Source organism: Rutidosis leptorrhynchoides, chromosome 10, assembly GCF_046630445.1.
Source record: "Rutidosis leptorrhynchoides isolate AG116_Rl617_1_P2 chromosome 10, CSIRO_AGI_Rlap_v1, whole genome shotgun sequence".
NCBI classification, from domain to species: Eukaryota; Viridiplantae; Streptophyta; class Magnoliopsida; order Asterales; family Asteraceae; genus Rutidosis; species Rutidosis leptorrhynchoides.
In genome coordinates, this window is record NC_092342.1 from 131,742,593 (window position 1) to 131,763,529 (window position 20,937).

Sequence of the window (20,937 nt, forward strand, 5' to 3'; positions counted from 1 at the left end):
CAGTACTCAATTATATTGAGACCAACCGAATCCTGCCCCTCTGCTGCATCTTTTGGCTATTCAAAACGTGGGCAAAATCAGAAAAGTCTATTAATTTGATAACTTATATAATTTTTCTTTCTTTTTAAAAAACTAATAGGATATTCAGTGAATGCACCGAGCAAAACGTTCACCACCTTTTGTACGTTCACCACCTGTAACTCGATCAAGACATCTAGCAAATATTGTGGCCGTTGATTTTTCTTTAGAATCGTCATCTAGTCGACCAAGTACTCCAATTCAAATTTCCGATAATCCATTTTTTGAACCCGACCTCACAATTGAGAATCCGAAGAATATTCAGGGACGATTTCGAGATCCTGAACCATTAATCTTTCCTCCGGAACCACCAATCATTCAAACAGAGATTGTTGAGGAACCAACCATTAAATCAGAATCCTCTAGTGATTCAGATTCAACAAATTCAATTATGGAAAATCTGGAACCTCTAAGTATGGAAGACCAAATGCGAGCTAAACGCATTGGCCAAGGTCACGCAATTACTCAACCAGACATTAATGCGCCAGATTATGAAATCAAAGGACAAATTCTACACATGGTAACTAATCAATGCCAATTTAGTGGTGCACTGAAGGAAGATCCAAATGAACATCTTCGTACCTTTAATAGGATCTGCACACTATTTAAAATCAGAGAAGTGGAGGATGAACAGATATATCTCATGTTATTTCCCTGGACTTTAAAGGGAGAAGCCAAAGATTGGTTGGAATCGTTACCTAAGGGGCGATTGATACATTGGATGTTTTAGTTAAAAAATTTCTTAAACAATTATTTTCGGCATCTAAAGCCGTGAGACTTCAAGGAGAAATTGTTACGTTCACACAGAAGCCAAATGAAACTCTATATGAAGCGTGGACAAGATTTGAAAAGTTATTAAGAGGATGTCCGCAACATGGTTTAGACACTTGTCAAATAGTACAAATATTCTACCAAGGATGCGACATCACTACAAGAAAAGACATCGATATAGCAGCTGGTGGTTCCATTATGAAGAAAACTGCAACTGATGCTTATAAAATTATTGATAACACTGTTTCCCACTCACATGAGTGGCACCAAGAAAAAGATATCGTTAGATCATCTAAAGCAGCTAGAGCCGATTCTAGCCATGACTTAGATTCCATTTCCGCAAAGATAGATGCTGTTGAGAGCCGAATGGAAAAGATAACTAAAGATATTCACTCAATACGAATTAGTTGTGAGCAGTGTGGAGGACCACATTTGACAAAAGATTGTCTCAGTATTGAACTAACAATGGAACAAAGAGAGAATGTTTCATACATATACCAAAGGCCTGGAAATAATTATCAGAATAATTATCAACCGCCAAGACCTATCTACAATCAAAACCAGAATTATAACCGAAATGTTCCATACAACAACCAACAAGGTCCAAGCAATCAACAAGTATCCAATAATACTTACAATCAACAAAGACCTATTTTTCAAAACAAACCACCACAAACCGATGATAAAAAGCCAAATTTAGAAGACATGATGTCGAAGCTAGTTGATTCTCAAACTCAGTTTTTCACATCTCAGAAACAAACGAATGAACAAAATGCTCAAGCATTTAGAAATCAACAAGCTTCTATTCAAAATTTGGAACAAGAAGTAAGTAACCTAGCAAGGTTGATAGGTGAAAGAAAACCGGGAAGTCTACCTAGTGATACAAATGCTAACCCCCAGAATGAAACAGCTAAAGCCATTACCACAAGAAGTGGTATTACACTTAAACCACCTGAAATACTTGTAATTTCTGATAATGCTATTCCTACTCCACAAGAACCACAATCTGAACAAGATAAGGAAAAAGAACCGGTAGTTGAAAAGGTTAATGAAGATAACATAGTTAAGGCTAAACCTTATGTTAAACCATACCAATCACCACTTCCTTACCCGAGTAAAATGAGAAAAGAGAGACTTGAAGCCGAGCAATCCAATTTTTTTAATATGTTTAAACAGATAAATGTAAATCTTCCTTTCATTGATGTAATTTCAGGAATGCCTAGATATGCTAAATTTCTGAAAGATCTAATCACAAATAGAAAGAAAATGGAAGAACTATAGGCTGTTACTATGAATGCTAATTGTTCTGTGGTGCTGTTGAATAAGATACCAGAAAAATTATCAGATCTAGGAAGTTTCACAATTCCATGTTTTCTGGGTAGTCTTAGTTCAATAGAAGCATTGGCAGACTTAGGTGCTAGTATAAATTTAATGCCGTATTCACTATGCGCTAAACTAGACCTTGGAGAATTGAAACCAACACGAATAAGCATACAACTAGCCGATCGATCAGTAAAATATCCTAGAGGGATAATGGAGAACATGCTAGTTAAAGTTGGTACTTTAGTATTTCCGGTAGATTTTGTTATTCTGGACATGGAAGAAGATTCTCGAGTTCCTCTCATATTAGGAAGACCATTCTTAAACACGGCTAAAGCAATGATAGACGTGTTTGGTAAGAAATTGACCCTAAGTATAGAGGACGAGAGTGTTACCTTTTCACTTGATAGAGCTATGCAACAACCGCAATCTGCAGATGATACATGTTATTATATTCAAACTATAGAATCACATGCAGAATTGTTAGAAGAATTTCCAGAATTACAAGGAATAGGATAATGTTCTTTAGGAGAAGGAACTGAACCAATTGATGAAACTGAAATGTTAACTACACTTATGGCTAATGGATATGAACCAACAACAGAAGAAATTCAAATGCTAAAAGAAGAAGACAGATATCGATATAAATCATCGATAGAAGAGCCACCGACATTAGAGTTAAAAGCCACTTCCAAACCATTTGGAATATGCTTATTTACATGGTGAATCTGAATTACCTGTAATAATATCGTCTTCTCTTACTGAAAATGAAAAATCTCAACTTATTTCTATGTTAAAAGCTCATAAACCAGCTATTGCATGGAAGATTCATGATATTAAAGGAATAAGTCCTTCGTATTGCACACATAAAATCCTTGTGGAAGAAGGTCATAAAACATATGTGCAACGCCAAAGAAGACTAAATCCTAATATGCAAGATGTTGTTAAGAAAGAAATTATTAAACTGCTAGATGCATGTTTAATTTATCCAATTTCTGATAGTCCATGGGTAAGCCCAGTTCAATGCGTACCTAAGAAGGGTGGCATGACTGTCATCAAAAATGAGAAAAATGAGCTTATTCCTACTAGGACTGTAACAAGATGGCGTGTTTGTATTGATTATAGAAAATTATGACGCCACCAAAAAAGATCACTTTCCCTTACCTTTCATTGATCAAATGTTGAAAAGATTAGCAGGAAATAGTTACTATTGTTTTTTCTTGATGGTTTTTCCGGATATTTTCAAATTCCAATAGCACCCGAGGACCAAGAGAAAACCACATTTACGTGCCCTTATGGTACTTTTGCTTACAAACGCATGCCATTTGGACTTTGCAACGCCCCTGCAACCTTTCAAAGGTGCATTATGGCGATCTTTCACGACATGATAGAAGAATGCATGGAAGTTTTCATGGATAACTTTTCAGTATTCGGTGATACTTTTGAAACATGTCTAGTTAATCTTGAATGAATGCTTATTAGATGCGAACAATCAAATCTAGTAATTAATTGGGAGAAATGCCATTTCATGGATAAATAAGGCATTGTTCTTGGTCATAAAATTTCAAAGGAAGGAATTGAAGTGGATAGAGCTAAAGTAGATGTAATTGCTAAACTTCCACATCCCACCAATGTTAGAGGAGTTAGGAGTTTTCTAGGACATGCCGGTTTTTACCGACGTTTCATAAAAGATTTTTCTAAAATTGCCACTCCTATGAATAAACTCCTAGAAAAGGATGCTCCATTCATCTTTTCAGATGAGTGTATCAAATCTTTTAATATTCTTAAAGAGAAACTCACTAATGCACCGATCATGATAACACCAAATTGGAATCTACCGTTTGAACTAATGTGCGATGCAAGTGATTTTGCAATGGGAGCCGTTTTAGGACAAAGGATTGAAAAACGATTTCAACCTATATATTATGCTAGTAAGACGTTACAAGGAGCACAAACGAACTATACAACTACTGAAAAAGAACTCCTTGCTATTGTCTTTGCTTTTGACAAATTTCGTTCATATCTTGTTCTAGCTAAAACGGTGGTCTATACCGACCATTCTGCTCTTAGATACCTATTTTCAAAATAAGATGCCAAACCACGATTAATCCGTTGGATCTTACTCTTACAAGAGTTCGATATTGAAATCCGAGACAAAAAGGGAGCAGAAAATCTCGCCGCTGATCATCTTTCTCGTCTTGAAAATCCCGAATTAGAAGTTCTAAATGAATCGGCCATACAATACAACTTTCCCGATGAATATCTATTGAAGATAGATTATAATGAAATTCCATGGTTTGCAGACTTTGCAAACTACTTAGTATGTGGATTCCTTGAAAAAGGGTTGTCGTACCAAAAACGAAAGAAATTCTTTAGTGATATAAAACACTATTTCTGGGAAGATCCACATCTGTTTAAAAGTTGTCCCGATGGAATAATACGCCGATGTGTATTCGGAGATGAAGCTAGTAAAATCTTAAACCATTGTCACACAGGACCAATAGGAGGGCATTATGGGCCTCAACTAACAGCAAGAAAATTTTACGATGCTGGATTCTATTGGCCTACAATTTACAAAGACGCACACCTTCTTTGCAAATCCTGTGATGCATGTCAAAGGGCCAGAAAAATAAGTCAACGTGATGAAATGCCACAAAATGTCATTCAAGTATGTGAAGTATTTGACATTTGGGGTATTGACTTTATGGGTCCATTTCCAAAATCTCATAATAATCTCTACATTCTCGTTGCCATTGATTATGTATCTAAATGGGCGGAAGCACAAGCTCTCCCAACTAACGATGCACGAGTTATAGTCAAATTTTTAAAACGTCTTTTTGCAAGGTTCGGAACACCGAAAGCTTTAATAAGTGATCGGGATACTCATTTTTGTAATAATCAACTTGAGAAAATTCTTAAAAGATATGGAGTAACTCATAAAATCTCCACTGCTTATCATCCACAAACAAGTGGACAAGTTGAAAATACCAACCGAGCTTTAAAATGTATTCTAGAGAAAACCGTAGGATCAAATCCGAAGGAATGGTCCATTAAATTGGAGGATGCACTCTGGGCTTTTAGAACAGCCTACAAAACTCCAATTGGAACCACACCTTTTAGACTCGTTTACGGAAAAGCATGTCATCTTCCAGTAGAAATTGAACACAAAGCATTTTGGACTTTGAAGACATGTAATCTTGATTTACATGAAGCTGGACGTCTACGATTAAGTCAGCTAAACGAATTAGAAGAATTAAGACATGAAGCATACGAAAATTTGTTAATCTATAAGGAAAGAATGAAGAAATGGCATGATAAAAGAATCAGAAGTTTAAAAGAATTTAAAGAAGGAGACAGAGTTCTTCTTTTCAATTCATGATTCAAGCTATTTCCTGGAAAATTGAAATCAAGATGGTCTGGACCATTCATAGTCAAAAGAGTTTCCCCATACGGAACGGTAGAATTAATAAATTCAAATGGAATTGAATTTAAAGTTAATGGTCACAGAGTTAAACATTACGTACATGATTCGATGGAAGTTGACAACGAAGTTAATCGCAATTTCAACACCACAGCTAACTAAGTGTGGGGAGAATCAAGTCTTTAAAGGATAATATGTATTTCTGTTAGAGTTAGATGTTCTGTTTTCGTGTAGTTCTCGAAAATGGAACCCGAATGGTCTTTCCCTAGCAGACCCTAAAGAACTAGTCTTCTCTCTCCATTCTGAATTTTTATTTTTTTACGTTTTACGAGATGAAGACTTCCTGTGAACTAAACCATGGTCTAATGCTACACGCTTTGATCACTAAACGTAATAATGACACCCTTCCAAATGAAATAGTATCATTAATCAGAGGTAAATTGGACGGAGTAAGAAAAGAATCCAGAAACGAAAATAATAAGTTACAGTTTGGTAAAGGAAAATCAAAATCCGCAACAAAAAGAAGAGCACGACACCTTGAAAGATGTCACAAATGCAGAAAATGGTCACACGAAAGAAAATGTTCGACAAATCAGACATATTCCAATACCGAATTCGTTACTTTATGCAGAGATGGACCGTTCATATGTTTAGAAGAAAAAACATTGAATGCTCGAGGTTACGCCTATGTAGTTATGGAAAATCAATTAGTCCGACTATCTTATGAGTGGGCTAAAGTATATCACTAAGAATACTATCTCACAGGTAAGTATGTACAGTTTTTATTTTTATTTTTATTTTTAACCTTTTGATAATAAACGCTAATTTGTTCGCTATAAAGTATTAAATTGGTATTCGATAAAATTAGGAATGCGTGACCAAAATTATTGATATCATACAAAAATTTATTACATCACTACGAAATTTACCGTTTATTCTTAAGGTATAAATATCTTTAATCAATCAACCCAAAATATTTCAAAAATTCGTCATGAGTTAAACTAGGTTATGAAACCGAAATTACTTTACCGAAAAGAGGGGCGTATATTTTTGATAATATTTGATTGATTAAAGTGGGATAAAAGACCAAAAAGATTTTTAATTTTATTTTTACCATGATTTTAAAATTAATATTTAAAAATTAAATTAATATTGTAAACTTTTTTTTTTTAAATTTATTAATATATTTAAAATTGTAAATATTTGAAAAATTAATATTTTTAATAGAAGTTTGTATGTATAAAAACAAAAATATAAATTTAGGTTTGGTGTGAATTTTTAATATGAATTTTTAATTTTATGCATCTTAAATTTAAGTTTGGTGTGAATTTAAAAACAAAAATTTATTTTATTTCGCTAAGTTAAAAATATGATTTTTAAAATTCGTCGTGAATTGAAGACTCGGTCGTTGAACCGAAATTGCTCTACTCAAGGGAGGGACGAGAACTTTTATTATCATTATTTTTGTTCTTATTAAATTAAAGTATGCCAAAAACATTTAAAAAACCCAAAAAAAAAAATCTTTACTTTTAAAACCGCGTTTTGAATTGACAAATTTTAAAATTTTGTCGAGGGATGGACTACGATCCGATACACCCTCATCCTAAAAAGAAACAAATTTTTAAAATTTTATTAATTATATGTTTTATAAGTTATAAGGTTTTATATAAAAAAAAAGCCAAAATCACTGTACCCGGACCCCCATGCGATCGCATGGGTTTTGAACTTCAACTCTGTAGTGACCCAAACTTTTCCATGTTTATATATATTAATTGAGATTGATATTTACATGATTAAATGTTTCCAACATGTTAAGCAATCAAACTTGTTAAGACTTGATTAATTGAAATAGGTTTCATATAGACAATTGACCACCCAAGTTGACCGGTGATTCACGAACGTTAAAACTTGTAAAAACTATATGATGACATATATATGGTTATATATATAGTTAACATAATATTATGATAAGTAAACATATCATTAATTATATTAACAATGAACTACATATGTAAAAACAAGACTACTAACTTAATGATTTTGAAACGAGACATATATGTAACGATTATCGTTGTAACGACATTTAATGTATATATATCATATTAAGAGATATTCGTACATCATAATATCATGATAATATAATAATTTAAAATCTCTTTTGATATTATAAACATTGGGTTAACAACATTTAACAAGATCGTTAACCTAAAGGTTTCAAAACAACATTTACATGTAACGACTAACGATGACTTAACGACTCAGTTAAAATGTATATACATGTAGTGTTTTAATATGTATTCATACACTTTTTAAAGACTTCAAGACACTTATCAAAATACTTCTACTTAACAAAAATGCTTACAATTACATCCTCGTTCAGTTTCATCAACAATTCTACTCGTATGCACCCGTATTCGTACTCGTACAATACACAGCTTTTAGATGTATGTACTATTGGTATATACACTCCAATGATCAGCTCTTATCAGCCCATGTGAGTTACCTAACACATGTGGGAACCATCATTTGGCAACTAGCATGAAATATCTCATAAAATTACAAAAATATGAGTAATCATTCATGACTTATTTACATGAAAACAAAATAACATATCCTTTATATCTAATCCATACACCAACGACTAAAAACACCTAAAAACACTTTCATTCTTCAATTTTCTTCATCTAATTGATCTCTCTCAAGTTCTATCTTCAAGTTCTAAGTGTTCTTCATAAATTCCAAAAGTTCTAGTTTCATAAAATCAAGAATACTTTCAAGTTTGCTAGCTCACTTCCAATCTTGTAAGGTGATCATCCAACCTCAAGAAATCTTTGTTTCTTACAGTAGGTTATCATTCTAATACAAGGTAATAATCATATTCAATCTTTGGTTCAATTTCTATAACTATAACAATCTTATTTTAAGTGATGATCTTACTTGAACTTGTTTTCGTGTCATGATTCTGCTTCAAGAACTTCGAGCCATCCAAGGATCCATTGAAGCTAGATCCATTTTTCTCTTTTCTAGTAGGTTTATCCAAGGAACTTAAGGTAGTAATGATGTTCATAACATCATTCGATTCATACATATAAAGCTATCTTATTCGAAGGTTTAAACTTGTAATCACCAGAACATAGTTTAGTTAATTCTAAACTTGTTCGCAAACAAAAGTTAATCCTTCTAACTTGACTTTTAAAATAAATTAAACACATGTTCTATATCTATATGATATGCTAACTTAATGATTTAAAACCTGGAAACACGAAAAACACCGTAAAACCGGATTTACGCCGTCGTAGTAACACCGCGGGCTGTTTTGGGTTAGTTAATTAAAAACTATGATAAACTTTGATTTAAAAGTTGTTATTCTGAGAAAAATTTTTTTATTATGAACATGAAACTATATCCAAAAATTATGGTTAAACTCAAAGTGGAAGTATGTTTTCTAAAATGGTCATCTAGACGTCGTTCTTTCGACTGAAATGACTACCTTTACAAAAACGACTTGTAACTTATTTTTCCGACTATAAACCTATAATTTTTCTGTATAGATTCATAAAATAGGGTTCAATATGAAACCATAGCAATTTTATTCACTCAAAACGGATTTAAAATGAAGAAGTTATGGGTAAAACAAGATTGGATAATTTTTCTCATTTTAGCTACGTGAAAATTGGTAACAAATCTATTCCAACCATAACTTAATCAACTTGTATTGTATATTATGTAATCTTGAGATACCATAGACACGTATACAATGTTTCGACCTATCATGTCGACACATCTATATATATTTCGGAACAACCTTAGACACTCTATATGTGAATGTTGGAGTTAGCTATACAGGGTTGAGGTTGATTCCAAAATATATATAGTTTGAGTTGTGATCAATACTGAGATACGTATACACTGGGTCGTGGATTGATTCAAGATAATATTTATCGATTTATTTCTGTACATCTAACTGTGGACAACTAGTTGTAGGTTACTAACGAGGACAGCTGACTTAATAAACTTAAAACATCAAAATATATTAAAAGTGTTGTAAATATATTTTGAACATACTTTGATATATATGTATATATTGTTATAGGTTCGTGAATCAACCAGTGGCCAAGTCTTACTTCCTGACGAAGTAAAAATCTGTGAAAGTGAGTTATAGTCCCACTTTTAAAATCTAATATTTTTGGGATGAGAATACATGCAGGTTTTATAAATGATTTACAAAATAGACACAAGTACGTGAAACTACATTCTATGGTTGAATTATCGAAATCGAATATGCCCCTTTTTATTAAGTCTGGTAATCTAAGAATTAGGGAACAGACACCCTAATTGACGCGAATCCTAAAGATAGATCTATTGGGCTTAACAAACCCCATCCAAAGTACCGGATGCTTTAGTACTTCGAAATTTATATCATATCCGAAGGGTGTCCCGGAATGATGGGGATATTCTTATATATGCATCTTGTTAATGTCGGTTACCAGGTGTTCACCATATGAATGATTTTTATCTCTATGTATGGGATGTGTATTGAAATATGAAATCTTGTGGTCTATTATTATGATTTGATTTATATAGGTTAAACCTATAACTCACCAATATTTTTGTTGACGTTTTAAGTATGTTTATTCTCAGGTGATTATTAAGAGCTTCCGCTGTCACATACTTAAATAAGGACGAGATTTGGAGTCCATGCTTGTATGATATTGTGTAAAAACTGCATTCAAGAAACTTATTTTGTTGTAACATATTTGTATTGTAAACCATTATGTAATGGTCGTGTGTAAATAGGATATTTTAGATTATCATTATTTGATAATCTACGTAAAGCTTTTTAAACCTTTATTGATGAAATAAAGGTTATGGTTTGTTTTAAAATGAATGCAGTCTTTGAAAAACGTCTCATATAGAGGTCAAAACCTCGCAACGAAATCAATTAATATGGAACGTTTTTAATCAATAAGAACGGGACATTTCAGTTGGTATCCGAGCATTGGTCTTAGAGAACCAGAATTTTGAATTAGTGTGTCTTATCGAGTTTGTTAGGATGCATTAGTGAGTCTGGACTTCGACCGTGTTTACTTGAAAAATGATTGCTTAACAAATTTTGTTGGAAACTATATATTTTTAACATGTGAATATTATGTGATATATTAATCTCTTAACGCGTTTGATATTATGTGATAGATGTCTACCTCTAGAACAAGTCCCATTGACTCACCTAATAATAATGAAGAGTCAAATGTAAATTGGAATGATTCGTGGACTGATTCACAAGTTCCCGAAGAGGAACCGGAAGAAGAGTCGGAACCGGAAGAAGAATCGGAACCGAAAGAAGAATCGAAACCGGATGAAGAAATAGAACCGGTGGGGGAAATAATAAAACGGTTAAGTAAAAGAAAATCCTCAACCAACTGACCAAGGCTAATTATGGTCAATGGTGTTTCCGCCAAGGAAGCAAAATATTGGGAGGATTACCAATTCTCCGATGAATCGGATTCCGACGAGAATTCCGATGATGTTATAGAAATTACCCCAACTGAATTTGAAAAGGCAAAAGAAAATAATAAGGAAAAGGGCATAAAAATAGAGAAATCTAATTCCAACCCCGATGAACTTTATATGTATCGTCAACCCCCGAAGTCCTTAAGTTGTAACAATGACCCGGGAACCTCTAAACCACCATGTTTTTCTAAACCAATGTGGATTACGACGGCTCGTATTAGGGGAACATCATATATCCCTAGAAACTTGGCAAAACGAACCAAAACCAAAGAAGAAGAAACAAGCGAGTCGGAATAAGATAGTTGTATTCGTGTGGTGTAATATATGTAATATAGTGTGCTTATGCTTTATGATATATGTAAAAATTGCTTGTATTAATAAGTATTTTTTTTATGAATCTAACTCTTGTCAATTTTACAGTATAAAAACACAAAATGGATAGACAACCCAATATTTTAAGAGACCTACCCGGAGACATGATTGATGAAATCTTGTCTAGAGTCGGTCAGAATTCTTCGGCACAACTATTTAAGGCGAGATCAGTTTGTAAGATATTCGAAGAACGTTCCAAGAATGCCTTGGTTTATAAAAGGCTTTCGTTCGAAAGATGGGGGATATCACATTGGGAAATCCATAAGTTACGATGTGTTTACTTTGACGCATATATTTCGGGGAACCCAAATGCTATTTTACGCAATGGGTTAAGAAATTATTTTGACTCAATATATCCGAATATTGGACTTCGTGATTTAGAAAAAGCGGCTAACATGCAACATAAAGAAGCATGTTATGCTTACGGATTAGTAATGTTCGCTTCTCACCAAAGTGAGAACAAGATCCTCGGGCTATAACTATTAAACAAAACGTTCCCACAAGTGACGGAGTCGGTAATTGGGGTAAGAAATGAGGTTTTTAGATTGTTACGGGACTGTTGGACATTACATAACCCTCGCCCCTTTGACGACGTTACAACACGATGTCTTATCAACGACCATAATGGTTATGTTCCACAAGACCAAGGATGGGAAGTAATCCTAGTAAAACCAGAATGCATGACTTGTTTCTGGACGTATGAATTACGTGTCTTTATTGCCTTTGCTGAACGACTTGTGTACTAGCTAGAATTATCTTCACAACCATCTTGTATCAAATTTATTGTGTGCTATATTTCATGCTATATGTAAAATAAGCGGTATTGTAAGTTTGTAAAATATTGTGTAAAAGTTTGAACGCGGAATATTATTATAATCAGTTTTTCATATAGAATTGTAGTAGTTGAATTGTATATTCGCTACTAAGTATGAACTTAACGGGTAGGTACTACCCGAATTTAAACTTATAAAACGCTAATATGAAGAAAAAGCTTTTATAAATGAGTTCATATTATGCTACGAAATACTATTAACTACTCTTAATATTCTGTATGATTAACTTGTTCCATTTGACTATTTTGAAGGAAATGGCACCGACTACTCGACACACCGTGAATATGAATGAAGAGGAATTCCGTACTTTTCTAGCTTCAAACATAGCCGCAGTACAAGTTGCGCTACATACCAACAATAACCTTAGATCTAGCAGTACAGAAAATCGTGTAGGATGCACCTACAAAGAATTTACTGCCTAAAAGCCTTTGGAATTTGATGGAACCGAAGGACCAATCGGATTGAAACGGTGGACCGAGAAGGTCGGATCGGTGTTTGCCATAAGTAAGTGTACTGAAGAGGACAAAGTGAAGTACGCTACGCATACCTTCACAGGTTCTGCGTTAACATGGTGGAATACCTATCTAGAGCAAGTAGGACAAGACGATGCGTAGGCACTACCATGGTCAGCATTCAAGCACTTGATGAATGAGAAGTACCGTCCCAGAACCGAGGTCAATAAGCTCAAGACAGAACTTAGAGGGTTACGAACCCAAGGATTTGATATTACCACGTACGAAAGACGATTCACAGAATTGTGCCTATTGTGTCCGGGAGCATTCGAAGATGAGGAAGAGAAGATCGACACGTTTGTGAAAGGATTACCGGAAAGAATCCAAGAAGATATAAGTTTACACGAGCCCGCCTCCATACAACAGGCATGTAGAATGGCTCACAAACTAGTGAACCAGATTGAAGAAAGAATTAAAGAACAGACTGCTGAAGAGGCCAATGTGAAGCAAGTCAAAAGAAAGTGGGAGGAAAACTGTGATAAGAATCACCAATACAACAACAACAGCAATTACAACAATAATCGCAGCAATTATCCCAACAATCGCAACATCAATCGCAACTACAACAAACGGCCCAACAACAACAACAACAACAACAACAACTACAACAATCATCCTAACAACAATAATAACCGCAACAACAACAACAATCAGAAGCAGCTATGCCAAAGGTGTGAAAAGTATCACTCGGGGTTCTGCACCAAATTTTGCAACAAGTGTAAAAGAAATGGTCATAGCGCGGTGAAGTGTGAGGTCTACGGACCAGGGGTTAATAAAACGAAAGGAACAAATGGTGTCAGAACGAGTAATGGCGGAGCAAGTAGTGTCGGAGCAAGTTATGCCAATGTAGTTTGTTATAAATGTGGAAAACCGGGCCACATTATTAGAAATTGCCCGAACCAGGAGAACACGAATGGACAAGGCCGCGGAAGAGTTTTCAATATTAATGCGGCAGAGGCACAGGAAGACCCGGAGCTTGTTACGGGTACGTTTCTTATTGACAATAAATCTGCTTACGTTTTATTTGATTCGGGTTCGGATAGAAGCTATATGAGTAGAGATTTTTGTGCTAAATTAAGTTGTCCATTGACGCCTTTGGATAGTAAATTTTTACTCGAATTAGCAAATGGTAAATTAATTTCAGCAGATAATATATGTCGGAATCGAGAAATTAAACTGGTTAGCGAAACATTTAAGATTGATTTGATACCAGTAGAGTTAGGGAGTTTTGATGTGATAATCGGTATGGACTGGTTGAAAGAAGTGAAAGCAGAGATCGTTTGTTACAAAAATGCAATTCGCATTATACGAGCTAAAGGAAAACCCTTAATGGTGTACGGAGAAAATGGCAACACGAAGCTACATCTTATTAGTAATTTGAAGGCACAAAAACTAATAAGAAAAGGTTGCTATGCTGTTCTAGCACACGTCGAGAAAGTACAAACTGAAGAAAAGAGCATCAATGATGTTCCCATTGTAAAAGAATTTCCCGATGTATTTCCGAAAGAATTACCGGGATTACCCCCACATCGATCCGTTGAATTTCAAATAGATCTTGTACCAGGAGCTGCACCAATAGCTCGTGCTCCTTACAGACTCGCACCCAGCGAGATGAAAGAACTGCAAAGCCAATTATAAGAACTTTTAGCGCGTGGTTTCATTCGACCAAGCACATCACCGTGGGGAGCTCCTGTTTTGTTTGTCAAGAAGAAAGATGGTACATTCAGGTTGTGTATCGACTACCGAGAGTTGAATAAACTTACCATCAAGAACCGCTACCCACTACCGAGAATCGACGACTTATTTGATCAACTACAAGGCTCGTCTGTTTATTCAAAGATTGACTTACGTTCCGGGTATCATCAAATGCGGGTGAAAGAAGATGATATTCCAGAGACTGCTTTCAGAACACGTTACGGTCATTATGAGTTTATGGTCATGCCATTTGGTTTAACTAATGCACCAGCTATGTTCATGGACCTTATGAACCGAGTGTGTGGACCATACCTTGATAAGTTTGTCATTGTTTTCATTGATGACATACTTATTTACTCAAAGAATGACCAAGAACACGGTGAACATTTGAGAAAGGTGTTAGAAGTATTGAGGAAGGAAGAATTGTACGCTAAGTTTTCAAAGTGTGCATTTTGGTTGGAAGAAGTTCAATTCCTCGGTCACATAGTGAACAAAGAAGGTATTAAGGTGGATCCGGCAAAGATAGAAACTGTTGAAAAGTGGGAAACCCCGAAAACTCCGAAACACATACGCCAGTTTTTAGGACTAGCTGGTTACTACAGAAGGTTCATCCAAGACTTTTCCAGAATAGCAAAACCCTTGACTGCATTAACGCATAAAGGGAAGAAATTTGAATGGAATGATGAACAAGAGAAAGCGTTTCAGTTATTGAAGAAAAAGCTAACTACGGCACCTATATTGTCATTGCCTGAAGGGAATGATGATTTTGTGATTTATTGTGACGCATCAAAGCAAGGTCTCGGTTGTGTATTAATGCAACGAACGAAGGTGATTGGTTATGCGTCTAGACAATTAAAGATTCACGAACAAAATTATACGACGCATGATTTGGAATTAGGCGCAGTTGTTTTTGCATTAAAGACTTGGAGGCACTACTTATATGGGGTTAAAAGTATTATATATACCGACCATAAAAGTCTTCAACACATATTTAATCAGAAACAACTGAATATGAGGTAGCGTAGGTGGATTGAATTATTGAATGATTACGACTTTGAGATTCGTTACCACTCGGGGAAGGCAAATGTGGTAGCCGATGCCTTGAGCAGGAAGGACAGAGAACCCATTCGAGTAAAATCTATGAATATAATGATTCATAATAACCTTACTACTCAAATAAATGAGGCGCAACAAGGAGTTTTAAAAGAGGGAAATTTAAAGGATGAAATACCCAAAGGATCGGAGAAGTATCTTAATATTCGGGAAGACGGAACCCGGTATAGGGCTGAAAGGATTTGGGTACCAAAATTTGGAGATATGAGAGAAATGGTACTTAGAGAAGCTCATAAAACCAGATACTCAATACATCCTGGAACGGGGAAGATGTACAAGGATCTCAAGAAACATTTTTGGTGGCTGGGTATGAAAGCCGATGTTGCTAAATACGTAGGAGAATGTTTGACGTGTTCTAAGGTCAAAGCTGAGCATCAGAAACCATCAGGTCTACTTCAACAACCCGAAATCCCGAAATGGAAATGGGAAAACATTACAATGGATTTCATCACTAAATTGCCAAGGACTGCAAGTGGTTTTGATACTATTTGGGTAATAGTTGATCGTCTCACCAAATCAGCACACTTCCTGCCAATAAGAGAAGATGACAAGATGGAGAAGTTAGCACGACTGTATTTGAAGGAAGTCATCTCCAGACATGGAATACCAATCTCTATTATCTCTGATAGGGATGGCAGATTTATTTCAAGATTCTGGCAGACATTACAGCAAGCATTAGGAACTCGTCTAGACATGAGTACTGCCTATCATCCACAAACTGAAGGGCAGAGTGAAAGGACGATACAAACGCTTGAAGACATGCTACGAGCATGTGTTATTGATTTCAGAAACAGTTGGGATCGACATCTACCGTTAGTAGAATTTTCCTACAACAACAGCTACCATTCAAGCATTGAGATGGCGCCGTTTGAAGCACTTTATGGTAGAAAGCGCAGGTCTCCGATTTGTTGGAGTGAAGTGGGGGATAGACAGATTACGGGTCCGGAGATTATACAAGAAACTACCGAGAAGATCATCCAAATTCAACAACGGTTGAAAACCGCCCAAAGTCGACAAAAGAGCTACGCTGACATTAAAAGAAAAGATATAGAATTTGAAATTGGAGAGATGGTCATGCTTAAATTTGCACCTTGGAAAGGCGTTGTTCGATTTGGTAAACGAGGGAAATTAAATCCAAGGTATATTGGAGCATTCAAGATTATTGATCGTGTCGGACCAGTAGCTTACCGACTTGAGTTACCTCAACAACTCGCGGCTGTACATAACACTTTCCACGTCTCGAATTTGAAGAAATGTTTTGCTAAAGAAGATCTCACTATTCCGTTAGATGAAATCCAAATCAACAAAAAACTCCAATTCATCGAAGAACCCGTCGAAATAATGGATCGTGAGGTTAAAAGACTTAAGCAAAACAAGATACCAATTGTTAAGGTTCGATGGAATGCTCGTAGAGGACCCGAGTTCACCTGGGAGTGTGAAGATCAGATGAAGAAGAAATACCCGCATCTATTTCCAGAAGATTCGTCAACACCTTCAACAACTTAAAATTTCGGGACGAAATTTATTTAACGGGTAGGTACTGTAGTGACCCGAACTTTTCCATGTTTATATATATTAATTGAGATTGATATTTACATGATTAAATGTTTCCAACATGTTAAGCAATCAAACTTGTTAAGACTTGATTAATTGAAATAGGTTTCATATAGACAATTGACCACCCAAGTTGACCGGTGATTCACGAACGTTAAAACTTGTAAAAACTATATGATGACATATATATGGTTATATATATAGTTAACATAATATTATGATAAGTAAACATATCATTAATTATATTAACAATGAACTACATATGTAAAAACAAGACTACTAACTTAATGATTTTGAAACGAGACATATATGTAACGATTATCGTTGTAACGACATTTAATGTATATATATATCATATTAAGAGATATTCGTACATCATAACATCATGATAATATAATAATTTAAAATCTCTTTTGATATTATAAACATTGGGTTAACAACATTTAACAAGATCGTTAACCTAAAGATTTCAAAACAACATTTACATGTAACGACTAACGATGACTTAACGACTCAGTTATAATGTATATACATGTAGTGTTTTAATATGTATTCATACACTTTTGAAAGACTTCAAGACACTTATCAAAATACTTCTACTTAACAAAAATGCTTACAATTACATCCTCGTTCAGTTTCATCAACAATTCTACTCGTATGCCCCCGTATTCGTACTCGTACAATACACAGCTTTTAGATGTATGTACTATTGGTATAAACTCTCCAATGATCAGCTCTTAGCAGCCCATGTGAGTCACCTAACACATGTGGGAACCATCATTTGGCAACTAGCATGAAATATCTCATAAAATTGCAAAAATATGAGTAATCATTCATGACTTATTTACATGAAAACAAAATAACATATCCTTTATATCTAATCCATACACCAACGACCAAAAACACCTACAAACACTTTCATTCTTCAATTTTCTTCATCTAATTGATCTCTCTCAAGTTCTATCTTCAAGTTCTAAGTGTTCTTCATAAATTCCAAAAGTTCTAGTTTCATAAAATCAAGAATACTTTCAAGTTTGCTAGCTCACTTCCAATCTTGTAAGGTGATCATCCAACCTCAAGAAATCTTTGTTTCTTACAGTAGTTTATCATTCTAATACAAGGTAATAATCATATTCAAACTTTGGTTCAATTTCTATAACTATAACAATCTTATTTTAAGTGATGATCTTACTTGAACTTGTTTTCGTGTCATGATTCTGCTTCAAGAACTTCGAGCCATCCAAGGATCCATTGAAGCTAGATCCATTTTTCTCTTTTCCACTAGGTTTATCCAAGGAACTTAAGGTAGTAATGATGTTCATAACATCATTCGATTCATACATATAAAGCTATCTTATTCGAAGGTTTAAACTTGTAATCACCAGAACATAGTTTAGTTAATTCTAAACTTGTTCGCAAACAAAAGTTAATCCTTCTAACTTGACTTTTAAAATAAACTAAACACATGTTCTATATCTATATGATATGCTAACTTAATGATTTAAAACCTGGAAACACGAAAAATACCGTAAAACCGGATTTACGCCGTCGTAGTAACACCGCGGGCTGTTTTGGGTTAGTTAATTAAAAACTATGATAAACTTTGATTTAAAAGTTTTTATTCTGAGAAAATGATTTTTATTATGAACATGAAACTATATCCAAAAATTATGGTTAAACTCAAAGTGGAAGTATGTTTTCTAAAATGGTCATCTAGACGTCGTTCTTTCGACTGAAATGACTACCTTTACAAAAATGACTTGTAACTTATTTTTCCGACTATAAACCTATACTTTTTCTGTTTAGATTCATAAAATAGGGTTCAATATGAAACCATAGCAATTTTATTCACTCAAAACGGATTTAAAATTAAGAAGTTATGGGTAAAACAAGATTGGATAATTTTTCTCATTTTAGCTACGTGAAAATTGGTAACAAATCTATTCCAACCATAACTTAATCAACTTGTATTGTATATTATGTAATCTTGAGATACCATAGACACGTATACAATGTTTCGACCTATCATGTCGACACATCTATATATATTTCGGAACAACCATAGACACTCTATATGTGAATGTTGGAGTTAGCTATACAGGGTTGAGGTTGATTCTAAAATATATATAGTTTGAGTTGTGATCAATACTGTGATACGTATACACTGGGTCGTGGATTGATTCAAGATAATATTTATCGATTTATTTCTGTACATCTAACCGTGGACAACTAGTTGTAGGTTACTAACGAGGACAGCTGACTTAATAAACTTAAAACATCAAAATATATTAAAAGTGTTGTAAATATATTTTGAACATACTTTGATATATATGTATATATTGTTATAGGTTCGTGAATCAACCAGTGGCCAAGTCTTACTTCCCGACGAAGTAAAAATCTGTGAAAGTGAGTTATAGACCTACTTTTAAAATCTAATATTTTTGGGATGAGAATACATGCAGGTTTTATAAATGATTTACAAAATACACACAAGTACGTGAAACTACATTCTATGGTTGAATTATCGAAATCAAATATGCCCCTTTTTATTAAGTCTGGTAATCTAAGAATTAGGGAACAGACACCCTAATTGACGCGAATCCTAAAGATAGATCTATTGGGCTTAACAAACCCCATCCAAAGTACCGGATGCTTTAGTACTTCGAAATTTATATCATATCCGAAGGGTGTCCCTGAATGATGGGGATATTCTTATATATGCATCTTGTTAATGTCGGTTACCAGGTGTTCACCATATGAATGATTTTTATCTCTATGTATGGGATGTGTATTGAAATATGAAATCTTGTGGTCTATTATTATGATTTGATATATATAGGTTAAACCTATAACTCACCAACATTTTTGTTGACGTTTTAAGCATGTTTATTCTCAGGTGATTATTAAGAGCTTCTGCTGTCGCATACTTAAATAAGGACGAGATTTGGAGTCCATGCTTGTATGATATTGTGTAAAAACTGCATTCAAGAAACTTATTTTGTTGTAACATATTTGTATTGTAAACCATTATGTAATGGTCGTGTGTAAACAGGATATTTTAGATTATCATTATTTGATAATCTACGTAAAGCTTTTTAAACCTTTATTGATGAAATAAATGTTATGGTTTGTTTTAAAATGAATGCAGTCTTTGAAAAACGTCTCATATAGAGGTCAAAACCTCGCAACGAAATCAATTAATATGGAACATTTTTAATCAATAAGAACAGGACATTTCAAACTCCATGCGATCGCATGGAGCTGAAAAACGGGCCAGAAACAAAAAGCTCAGAGAGCTGTGTTCTTCACTCCACACATACACAAACACACGAATATACACACACAAACCTCTCAAAATTCATCAAATTTTCACCAAATTCAACCAAATTTCTTGCTACAATCCGCTCTAAACATGAATTTGATAAGGAGTTTATGAAAAAGGGTGACAATTTCACCCCTAAATCTCTTTAAATTTAATTTTTAGTGTTCTTGAGCTATATTTTGCCTAATTTGATTTTGTTAGTTTCTAGTGTAATTAGAGTTAAATTGTTAGTATTTTATGCATGTATAACCTAGATTGATGCTATTTAACATAATTTGAAGCTAAAAACTTCAAAATTTTTAGAAATCTAGGGTTTGTGTTCTTGAGCAATTTGGGGCTTTTTGATATAAACAGGTTATGGCAGATTTTTGTCATGAATTATTGCTAAATTAAGTAGTGTAACATGTTTAGGTAGTTAAATGATCCAAACATTGA

At 34.3% G+C, this 20,937-nt stretch overlaps 1 non-coding gene across 1 annotated transcript; it reads right to left on the reverse strand.

The window, feature by feature from the left end:
• Positions 1–852: 852 nt before the first annotated feature.
• On the reverse strand, positions 853–959 carry LOC139873956 (small nucleolar RNA R71). Its single transcript, XR_011767665.1, has one exon. It is a non-coding gene; the product is annotated as a small nucleolar RNA R71 (small nucleolar RNA).
• Between the last annotated feature and the right edge of the window lie 19,978 nt (positions 960–20,937).